Source organism: Pleurodeles waltl, chromosome 1_2 (assembly GCF_031143425.1).
Source record: "Pleurodeles waltl isolate 20211129_DDA chromosome 1_2, aPleWal1.hap1.20221129, whole genome shotgun sequence".
Taxonomy (NCBI): Eukaryota; Metazoa; Chordata; class Amphibia; order Caudata; family Salamandridae; genus Pleurodeles; species Pleurodeles waltl.
Window position 1 is genome coordinate 1,301,428,340 of NC_090437.1, and position 12,348 is coordinate 1,301,440,687.

The 12,348-nt window shown below is 45.2% G+C and overlaps 1 protein-coding gene across 10 annotated transcripts in view; it reads left to right on the forward strand.

The window, feature by feature from the left end:
- The window catches only part of DYSF (dysferlin), a 794,684-nt gene that overhangs the window by 560,094 nt on the left and 222,242 nt on the right, over positions 1–12,348 (forward strand). The window lies entirely within an intron of this gene.

The following is a 12,348-nucleotide window of genomic DNA, read 5'->3' on the forward strand; positions in this document are numbered from 1 at the left end:
CAGGATACTGGGGCACTTGGTCATCATCCCAGGATTCTGGGGCACTTAGGTCATCATCCCAGGATACTGGGGCACTTGGTCATCATCCCAGGATTCTGGGGCACTTAGGTCATCGTCCCAGGATACCGGAGGTGTGTTTCCCCTGAGCTCTGACTGCTCTGCAGCGGAGCTCGCAGACTCATTACTTCTGTGCCCTGGAAGCCTGCGGGGATTTGGGAAATGTCAATATTTAGTGGAGCGCCTTCAGTCTGCACTTTTCGCAGTAAAACCGGCCATTCATGGAGCCGCAAAGTGTCGGCCTGAAGACTTTTCTTGGTATCCTGGACATTTATTTTTCCATATTATTTAGCTAAACTAATAAACCCTAATGCAGAAATTTGGCCGGGCGCGCGGTGTGACTAAGCCAACATAGACGCTACAGATACGCTTTATGTTGGAAACCGGAAGTCAGGCGCTATTACCGCCTCTTCCGCTTGTTCCTGCCTTGATCGTTCTTGCAAACTCATCGCTTACCCGCGGCCCAGCTTGATCTCAGGGCTCCTGTGGGATCCTGAGGCCGGCTCCATGGAAAACAGACCAAAGGACACATTTAACAACAACATAGGCGTTTCTGCCAAAAACACACCTGAACATTTTCACCAGTAGGTTTCCTTCAACCTTTGGATTCAGTTTTCATCTAGAAATTTAGCAAGGTTTCCAGATGTGCACTTGGAAGGCTGGCACAGCCTGGGCTTCCCTGGAATAGTCCTGGTACATTTTGAGAATTCTTACTCACGCAGAACGGAAGATCTCGATCCACATGCATATAGTGTGTATTTATACATGAGTGCAATTGTGTTTTACAACTTTTTTTATTCCATGGTGAAACTATTCTTCTCCACAGCGAGACCCCTTCCCGTACAAGACACCGATTTTCAGGCAGTTCCCTCCCCATTTCCATCCTGGAAACTGATTTACTCCTTCTCTTGATGGAAGTAAAATTTCAAGGAGAATTGGTCTAGAAAAATTGAGAGCAACCACAAGTATTTGTTTGCAAATTGTTATAACCACTCCTGCATTGGAATGCCCTCTCCCATCGGAGAAGAGTTATGTATGAAAAAGCGTAAAAATACAGTTTGTAAATCACAGATGCTCCTTGACGTTATATAAGGATCACTTATGCTTTTGTGTTGAGTTTACACATACAAAGAGCTTTGTGAGTCAGGCCCTTAAACTCCAAAATATAGACTGCCAAAATCTCAACCTTACATGACCAGGGACATTTTAAGGTATTTGGGAACCCTGGGCCAAATGTATTTTAGAGGGCCCTGTTCAGAACAGTTTTGAATTTATGATCCATTTTCAGCTCTTTCATGACCCCCTACCTTTGGCCAGGTCACTGGCAGTGACAGACACACTGGTCCACATTTTAAAAGTGTTCACATCCAATATTCAGAGACAGTGATGCGTGTTTTCAATATTGTAACACAACAACAGCTCACTGATGTTACTTTAAATAATCTCTGTGACACCCTCCCTTTTCTCATATGTGAGGCCCTGTCTTGATTTGATAGAAACTTTTTTTATGGATGGTGCATGAAACATAAACACGACATTTCTCTGCAAAATGTCTGTAGGAGACTCCCATATGTCACCCACATTAAAAATAAAGCAAAGGAAAAGCTATTAAAAAAAATCTGTTTTGCAATTACTCAAGGTCATCATGGCAAAACTCTCTGCAGAACAGAGCTGGCTCTATCAGGGAGCCCTTGAAAGGCTGGGGCCGTGGGTCAGAGCCCACATTGCCCATGTCTTAAAATGTCTCTTTACATGACAACCCCCGCCCACAAAAAGTATAATTTGTGTATAATACCTAAATCCAGTCAAAGTCACTTCTCACAGCAGGGGAGGCGGGGGGGATACAATAATAATAATTTTTTGGAAAAAAAGAAAAGGCATTTACCTGACTGCGACGGGTCTCCATCTCCTCACGGCATCCTCCTCTCACAGTGGCTTCAAGTGGCGCGGGGACCAGGAAACAGCACTACAAAATCCTGATGCTGGTTTCATGCTCGTCACCATCATGAAACGAGCATCAGGATTGGTGGGAGCGGGCTCTCTCAGCGCTCACCAGAGCGCTGGAGGCCTGTGCTTTCTCTAACCCAGCTGTCTTAAGACAGCTGGGTTAGAGATGTTTAAAGTGCGCATGTCAGGCTGGCCATCGCAAGACGGGTGGCCAAAGGGACATGCGCACTTTAAACAAATGCACAGCTCCCTGCTGCTGTCACTCAGCAGCTGTTGCCCCGCCCCATACTGACATTCGGTTCAGGACGGGGCACTGACAAATAAAATGGTAATAAAGAAAGTTTATTACCATTTTATATTTCAGTCCTAGGGCATTTTTTGTAGCGGGCGATGCCCCTCTGCTCTCGTGGAGGGTGCACCCCATATCCTATCTTCAATCCTACTAAATTCGTGGGCAAATGGTTGAGAGCAGAGAAGATGCATGTCCCTGCCCCTAAGCACCGTACCGGCTGCCAACATGTCAGTAAGTGCCCCAGAGTCATCCTGTAAAGTTTAACAAACACATTTGTGTTTCATGCAGCAGATAACATACTCGCAACCACGCAATCAGTGTTTAATTTGTGAAAGAATAAGTGCAAGGGCCCTCGCCAGGAGGCCACCGCAGCTTGCACCAGCCATTGCTCCTGCCAGCCCTGCCAATGACAGTACCAACACAGCTACTAACCATCACCCTGCTACACGTGCAACAAACCAGACTATTCCAGGCCCCCACAAGCTATAAGAATGACTTGGATGACAAGTATTACTCATTTTAATGTATATTAAATTATTAAACAACTCTTGTTGTGCTCATTTGAGAAATTAGACACACTGCACCACCATGTGGTGGACTGTAACAAGTGCAGGTGTTGACAATTAAGTGCACCAGAAACCGCCGGCTCAAATTAAACACTGCACACAATTGAACAAAAAGAGTGCATGACAGACGACCCCAGGTGTATGTGGTTTAAAAGGAAGAAAGAAGCAAAGGCCAATACAACAGCAGGACTACAGCAACTCCTTCCACTGACTTCCAGCTCAGAAACCTTTCCCCTCTCAAAGTGATTCATGCTTTGTCATCCAGGACTCACTCTCACATCCTCTCCTCTGGCGACTGCAGGGCTCCTCTGGAAACAGATCTTGTGTGGGTGGTCAGCCCTTCTCACTCGCAGCTGTCCAGCTCTGGAATTCCATTCCTTCAGTCTGGTAGAACCATGGGACAGACGTACTAAAGGATTTAGCGTTCACAAACAGCGAATTGGGCCGTTTGCGACTGCTGGATAGACTTTTTGGGTGTGCCAACCCTGTTATGCAATTCAGGCAATATAACCTATTACCGAATCACAAAATAGGGTTTGCAAGTCAGTATTAGGAAGGCACATGTGAAGGGCGTGCCTTCCTAAAACTGAGTCGCAGGGCCATTTATGAATGATTTGCGGCTGGTATGCGGTCACAAAACAGTCACCTTTTACCGACTCCGTGACGGAGGTGGTAACCCATTCACAAATGGGAAGGGGTCCCCAAGGGTCCCCTTCTTCTTTGTGAATTTGGGCACCAACATTTATTAAGAGCAGGAAGAGGTCACTTGGACTACTGCCTACTCTTAAAAAAATGAAAATAAAGCTTAGTTCTTTATTTTTATTTTTGTAATGCCACCAGTTTTCCTTTTACAAAAAAAATGGCTTTATTTATAAAGCAATCACAGACATGGTAGTCTGCTGACCCCAGCAGGCCACCATCCCTGTGGGTGTGGCCATTCCCAATAGGTCGCAAACTGCGACCTGCCTCATGAATACTGATGAGGTCCCTTGAGACCCATTTGGGAATCACAAACGGTGTTAAACACACTACAGTACATTGCACTTTGCAATTTCCTAATTGGGTATCACAAAAATTCGCTATTAGGAAATCGCACACCACCTTTTCCGTACATCTGGCCACACGTTACAATTCCAAAAATCAATTGAAATGTTTTTTTTCCCAATTGATGTTGTTTAAGTTCTCCGCGTTGTTCATGTTTCCTCAGTGCCAAGAAGCCAATTGGAAGTGAGAAGCGCTTTAAACATTTCATGCATTTACAAAATTTAAATTTAAATAACTTCGCTTGATTGGAAAGGAGAGCAGGACCTCAAAGCTTTGTTCAACACAATTCATAGGTGATTTAGGGCCTCATTATGAGTTTGGCGGTCTCACCACGGGACCGCCAAACTCACAGGGAGGACGTCACCGCCTTAGCGGTGATGTTCTCCCGAGCGTATTACAATCTTCCCGCCGGACTGACCGACGGTAACAGCTCCCTTAATGGAGCCAAGGCCAATTTCCAAACACTTGAGCACCCTCCGAATGTGCACTGTCTGCAAAGCGGATAGGGCCCATTCTGAGGGTGCTGGGCAGAGGCCCTCCTGGGCCCCCGGCACTGGCTTTCCACCAGCCTTTTCTGGGTGGGGTCCCGGCCCTTGAAAAGGCTGTCAGAAAGAGGGGCTGTAATCAGCCAGGCGGCCCTGAGTTCAGCATCATCCTTGCTGGTTACAAGCCTGACCTCCATCATGCAGTCGGGAACCACGTTCCCGTGGGGATGGTAGTCCCCTGTTGGGTTCACCCACCAGAGTTGTAATTGGGCAGTCGGACCGCCAAAGTTGCGGCGGTCCGACCGTCAACGCGAGTGTGATGGTCCTCAGACCGCCATACTCATAATGAGGCCCTTAGTCTTAATTCATCCTATGCATTGCATTCTCTGTGAGTTGCCCTGGCTGTTCCCAGGAAGGTATGTAGGCCTTTATTTTATGTGTACATGACACTCACGCTTGAAACTCTCAATTTGTTATTTTACTAAAGCGACATATTATTTTTAATTGAATATGTAGAAGATAATTTTCTTTCTTTATTACAGCCTCTCACGCACATCCGACCACCTTCATAACATTCTGTGTAGTTTTAAAATAGTTTCGCAAAGCCAATTTGTGCATGGAGAAGTAATGTATTCCTTTTACTTCGTAAGATGGTGCCAAGAATTTCCCGAAAAACATGCGTTGTCTTCCAAATTGCCATTTCGAAATGTTGTTGGGATTTTGGGCAAAAAAAATTGGCAGCAATTAGGCCCATTTTAACAAAGTATGTATGAGCTGTCATTGAATAAATATATGTAACAAGCACAAAATCCGGAGTTTCCTTTGTAGACAATATTACAGTAATTGGTATTCCTGCCTGGGACTTTGGCACAACCAGAGCTCTGCAGACCACCTAGCTTTTGACACGTTGTGGAACGGAAGAATTTATACTCTGGAAAGCCCATCTTGGGTATCCTCCTCAGATGGTTAGACTTTAGAGTGTTTTAATAGTACATTTGCAGTAGAGAGGAAGTTTAGAGTTTTTTATCATCCGAGTACCCAAATATTAGATGTCACTGAGCATACGATCAAAGTTTTTTGGAAAGAGTGCTAAGCCAAGGTAGGTTTGGCACCCTGCTTATGGACAGGATAATAAAAGAGGCAAAAATTGATGCCTCAATTAAAGGAAATGAGGACATATACTGACGAAATGGCTGGCTTTGTAAGTTTACTGGCTACAATGGGGCCATCCATGTGCGTAAATTCCAAGATTGTGAGATCTGTCACCATTTTCATCTACCAAAGCAACTTAGGCCCAGATTTATGGTGGCCCATCGCCATTCCAACGCCACATTAGCATCATTTTTATGACGCTTATGTGGCGTTGGAAAGACAAAAATGTTGCGCCATATTTACAAAGTGGTGCAATGCTTGCATTGCGCCACTTTGTAACCCCTTGTGCCACATTATGCCTGTGCCAGGCATAGTGTATGCAAGGGGGGGCGTTCCGGTGCTGGGGGAGGGGCGTAAAAATGGCACAAAGGAATCTATGAGATTGCTTTGCACTATTTTTATCGGCATTTTTAATGCCTGCTAAGTGCAGGTGTTAAAAAGCGGCTCCCATTTTGTTCAATGGGCTTCTGGGTGCTTTGCGGGATTACCGTAAAAATGTTTGACGCTAGTCCTGCAAAGCTCCGGACTAGCGTAAAAAATTATGATGCTAGTCCCCCAGACTACCGCCATGATGCACGGTATTTTAAATAAGGCACACACATGGTGGCTTTAGGGGGGGCGCTAAGGAGCGCAAGAAAAGTGGTGCTGCACTAGGTGCAGCACAACTTTTCATAAATCTGGGCCTTAGTATCACAGAAAATCTGAAAATATGGCTATTTTGTAACCGTGCTAACTGTAAGACTAAGGGTTGGAAAGAGGGCTGTCATAATATGTTGGGACTGCGTGGAGCGTGGAATGTTGAATGTAGGAGGTTGCATGGGTTGGACGTGCAGGTGGGTGGAATATGAAGTGTAAGTGGGTGTGCAGGGTGTTGGCCGTGCAAAAAGGTGTAACACAGAGGGGCATATGTATAATGAATCGGTGTAGGGCAGCATCGCAAGTCTTTTTGCGGCGTTGCCCTACGCCAATTTGAATGGGCAGGAATGCACCATATTTAGGAGAAACGGTGCATTACTTTCCTTTCAGCCGGCGCACAATTTAGTGCCTAGCAGGAACACAGGCATTCTTGTACCGTGGTGCAAGGGTGTCTGCATTGTTGGTAGGATTGTTTTTGTGCTGGAAGGGATCCATGGAGACTTTTTCAAAAACTTTATGTGTGCTGCAGAATGGAACGCAGCACACAAAGAAAGAGGAAAAACAAAGAGAAATAAAGATATTTCTCCTCGTTACGCCTTCTCCGGGGAGGCGTAAAGTTTTGACGCATCCCCAAGTTTACTGATCCTTGTAAATCTCGGAATACGTCAAAAGTCATGGGTGTTGCTTGGGAAAACCCACTGCAATGCCCATGGAACACCCCCTGACGCAGGGTAAGGCAGCGTAGCCACTTGCGCTGTGTTGTCTTACACCATATCTTCGAGGCCATGAAAAGCCACGCAAAGTGGTTTTGCGTGGCCTCGTGGATTTGGGTCTGCACGCTGCGCCACCAGAGCATCATAAAAAGTGACAAATCAGCAGCGCTAGGGGCTTGTAAATGAGCCCCAGAGTTTGCAAGCTTAAAACCCATATTGCATGACTATTCCCACTGCGCAAACACTCCACATGTTCTCCAAAAGATCATGGCATACAGAAGGGAACGTCCCATATTTTATGCAGCTGGCTTTAGGGGACAAGATGTATTTTGGAGTAAATATATTTTTCCTCTGGACAAAAAAGGGCTTGTGGAAAGGCAGCCAGAATCTTAGGGGCGAACATGAGAAGTCAGTGGTACCGCTGTGGACATCATAATTCCAAATTGGGCCGATGGCAGGGCTACCTGCCCCGTTGAGAAGTAGAGGCGTCTCGTGATGGGCCTTCAGTGGCTCAGCGGGCAACAGTGATTCTCAGTCATCATGTGGGGGCCCAACCTCTGGTGAGAGTGACAGGACAGCATCACGTATATGTAGTCACTATTACGAAGCAGACCGTTTCCTTTTCTTCTTCTCTGAACCAATGAAATTAGACATTTTACAATTTGGGAAGGAACTATATATATATATATATCTATATATATGTATATATATAGATATACAGTATAGATAGATATATAGATATATATATAGTGTTCAGGTTGATTGGAGTAAGGTCATATGAAGAACATATTGTGAGGCCGAAGAGTTAGAAGGCCACACTTGATGTCAACAATGGCTTACGCTAGTCTTCTCGTTAGTCCACACTCCAGCCTCTGGTGAGCTTACCAGAGACTGCAGATGATGTTTATTTATCACTATGATTTATTAAACTGAGATCCATAACAGGGAGTTACCTGCATAGGGGGGAAAGGAGTTCTCCATCAGTAGCAGATACAGGCAAAGGGCGGATATGGCACAGAGAGCAATAACAACATAAACAACAGAGAGGGGATGCGGGCAGTCGTGAAGGTCCCAGATGTGAATGTATTCGTTCAGCTTCATCGGAATTGGTAGGTCTTCAGGTTTCTCCTGAATGAGAGAACATTTTCATTCAGGCTAAGCTCTTCAGGAAGGCTGTTTCAATGTCTTGAAGCCAAACAGGAGGCGGTTTGGTATACTGTTTTGTTTTTTCTTATTTTTAGGGTATCTGATAAAGACTTCTAGTTGGAGATTCCTTACCTTAGAATTTCCCCCAGGCATCAGACTTGGAGATTTTTCTTCGAGCAGTACCCCTGTGCGGCCTCAGGTGACATCGGTCGACTCCGCAGGCGTAGTTGGAAGTCACATGCTGTTAGATCTGCGTGAAGTTAATTTGCTGGTTTCTTGCTTTGATTTGATCCAGACTCACACCACAATCAGCAGTAACGGTAGCGCCAGACCCAGCAGCCATACGCAGGAGAACTCTCCTTACAACACTTTCTTGACTTGGATAAACTAGTACCATTCCCTTAGATATCCACTGTGCGGTTGCCAGGCATCTTGATGGGCATTGGTCTTAATGGAGAGTCCTTAAGGGCGTGGCTGGTCCCACAACAAATATTCCATCTTTGCACCGCTGGGCTTTTGAGCTTTCTCTACCGACTGCCACCCATCACCAAACCTGTAGGGCCCACTCAAGGGTCACTGACACATACAGATTTCTATATGCTATTTCCATGATTATGAAAACCCAAACCCACTTCTGTAAGCATGTCTTTGATTGGCCTCCGGCAGATATGAAAAGAGCAGGTGGCGAATGGGAGAGGCTTTAGGAATGCAACACTGAATCGATTATGCCAACGTTTCATTACTCAAATGCTAAAGCTGTTCCAAAGAAAACAAAATCAGAGCATCTTTTAGGAGGTGTCAGCGGCCTGGTGAATGAAAGCAATGCTCCTTAACAGGATTCAGATGTAGGATGACCAGAGACTCGGTAGCAACCTCGCGTAGGCCGCATACAGTCACCATCAATGTCTCTGTCCCAACAGTGGGACAGAGCTCTGGCTGGGGTCTGTCCTTCCTTCATGCAGTGGGATGAAATTTGACTTGCTGAGTTTTTGGGGAGTGCTGAGGGCAGCAGTGACTGGACCTTAAGTTGACTTTACAGCAAGGAAGAGTCTGTTGGAGAAGATTTGTTTAAAAAACAAAACCTTTTACTGATAATAGGGGTCATTCGTGGGTCTTAAACGTAGAAACAACTTCTCAACTATTAACAGTTCAAACAGTGACACTTGTGCATGATAAGTTACATGGATCCTAAATGCCACCTATTGGGATACTAAGAGCTGATTCATAATGTGTTCAAGTGATTGTGCTGTGACCTTTGACACAGTCACGAAGAAAAGAGAGGGCTTTTGGGATCCTATCTTCCCCACCCTCCATTGACCGCTTTCTCAGGCCTGCTTCTCAACTCACAAGGCTTGGGAGCTACTCGAGCATTGCAAGGTTGCAAGAAAGATCATTAGATTTACCAAAGCTCAATTATTCATCATTGAAACTTTATCCTTTGGCCAAACAGCGGAGCGGTCCTTGAATATGGATTACTCATGTAAATGTCAACTTGTATTCCTAGGCCTGCATGATAAAATTGACCCAGCCAGTAGTCACTTGCCACTTTTTTGAGACATGATTCACTTTATTTCAGAAACCAGGGTGTTGCTAGAGGCCCTAAAGCTCTGTTCTCCAGATTTCCATAGGAACCCCTCATGGGCCTCTGCAGTGCAGAAGACCAAGGGCCTGATTACAACTTTGGAGGAAGGTGTTAATCCATCCCAAAAGTGACAGATATACCACCAGCCGTATTACGAGTCCATTATATTCTATGGAACTCGTAATACGGCTGGTGGTATATCCGTCACATTTGGGACGGATTAACACCTCCTCCAAAGTTGTGATCAGGCCCCAAGTGTTGCATCTTGCAGTCATGACCATGATGAATGGTGTGAGACCTCTACTCCTCCATCGTTCTGAAGACCATCTGTCTTAATCGCTATTGGAAGGGTAGGCGACCCCTCCTCAGTAGGATTTCTGCATCCAGAACATTCTGCACTAGAACTCCAAGTGATGAGAGTGGTTGAGCCCTCAAATTCCTTCCAGCCTTCATGAGCACAAGCACACAGGACTTCTCATGATGAAGTTTTGCAGTTTTTTTGAGAGTCGCTTGGCGCCTCTTTTATTCATTGCTCAGTGAAAGACACAAGGAGACGTAGAAAGTCTTTTGTACCTCTAGAGGAGTCAGTGCTGGCTGGTGAGCCTTTGCATGGGTGACAGTGAGGCAGGTGTGCTATGGATTACAGGGAGTGCAGAATTATTAGGCAAGTTGTATTTTTGAGGATTAATTTTATTATTGAACAACAACCATGTTCTCAATGAACCCAAAAAACTCATTAATATCAAAGCTGAATATTTTTGGAAGTAGTTTTTAGTTTGTTTTTAGTTTTAGCTATGTTAGGGGGATATCTGTGTGTGCAGGTGACTATTACTGTGCATAATTATTAGGCAACTTAACAAAAAAAAATATATACCCATTTCAATTATTTATTATTACCAGTGAAACCAATATAACATCTCAACATTCACAAATATACATTTCTGACATTCAAAAACAAAACAAAAACAAATCAGTGACCAATATAGCCACCTTTCTTTGCAAGGACACTCAAAAGCCTGCCATCCATGGATTCTGTCAGTGTTTTGATCTGTTCACCATCAACATTGCGTGCAGCAGCAACCACAGCCTCCCAGACACTGTTCAGAGAGGTGTACTGTTTTCCCTCCTTGTAAATCTCACATTTGGTGATGGACCACAGGTTCTCAATGGGGTTCAGATCAGGTGAACAAGGAGGCCATGTCATTAGATTTCCTTCTTTTATACCCTTTCTTGCCAGCCACGCTGTGGAGTACTTGGACGCGTGTGATGGAGCATTGTCCTGCATGAAAATCATGTTTTTCTTGAAGGATGCAGACTTCTTCCTGTACCACTGCTTGAAGAAGGTGTCTTCCAGGAACTGGCATTAGGACTGGGAGTTGAGCTTGACTCCATCCTCAACCCGAAAAGGCCCCACAAGCTCATCTTTGATGATACCAGCCCAAACCAGTACTCCACCTCCACCTTGCTGGCGTCTGAGTCGGACTGGAGCTCTCTGCCCTTTACCAATCCAGCCACGGGCCCATCCATCTGGCCCATCAAGACTCACTCTCATTTCATCAGTCCATAAAACCTTAGAAAAATCAGTCTTGAGATATTTCTTGGCCCAGTCTTGACGTTTCAGCTTGTGTGTCTTGTTCAGTGGTGGTCGTCTTTCAGCCTTTCTTACCTTGGCCATGTCTCTGAGTATTGCACACCTTGTGCTTTTGGGCACTCCAGTGATGTTGCAGCTCTGAAATATGGCCAAACTGGTGGCAAGTGGCATCGTGGCAGCTGCACGCTTGACTTTTCTCAGTTCATGGGCTGTTATTTTGCGCCTTGGTTTTTCCACACGCTTCTTGCGACCCTGTTGACTATTTTGAATGAAACGCTTGATTGTTCGATGATCACGCTTCAGAAGCTTTGCAATTTTAAGAGTGCTGCATCCCTCTGCAAGATATCTCACTATTTTTGACTTTTCTGAGCCTGTCAAGTCCTTCTTTTGACCCATTTTGCCAAAGGAAAGGAAGTTGCCTAATAATTATGCACACCTGATATAGGGTGTTGATGTCATTAGACCACACCCCTTCTCATTACAGAGAGGCACATCACCTAATATGCTTAATTGGTAGTAGGCTTTCGAGCCTATACAGCTTGGAGTAAGACAACATGCATAAAGAGGATGATGTGGTCAAAATACTTATTTGCCTAATAATTCTGCACCCCCTGTATTGTCACAAAGGAGACATCTGCTAATAGATGTCAGAGGTCCTGGCCGCCCCCTCCTCATTCGGACACTCTGTTCAGAAGGAGTGTACCTGACAGGAAAGCTAGCAGAGGAACTTTCATCAACACATCGATTAAACAGCCATAATGCCTACAAAATGGTTTCCCTTCAGTGCAAGGCTGGATAGAAACATGGCGGATTCACACAGATCCTGAAAATGAACTGCCAGCTTAGAATCCTTATTTTTTCGACCCACATTCAAGATGGCGGTTCTAAAATTCGACCGTAAAATGGTGGACCTGCCCCTATAGATGTTTTTTCCCTGCAGCGGCTTCCTCTAAACAGGTGGTAGCCACTTTGGGAGGCACGCCTGGTGCGCTGGTGGGAAACTTTGGTGATCTGACCATTGCCAATGTAGCAGAGGTGACGCCTTGACTAAACCAACAGCAGTTTTAACGCCAACCCGCCAAACCTGAAATGTGCCCTGACCTTTACTCCCACAGCCTTGCAGTGGTACCTTTCTGG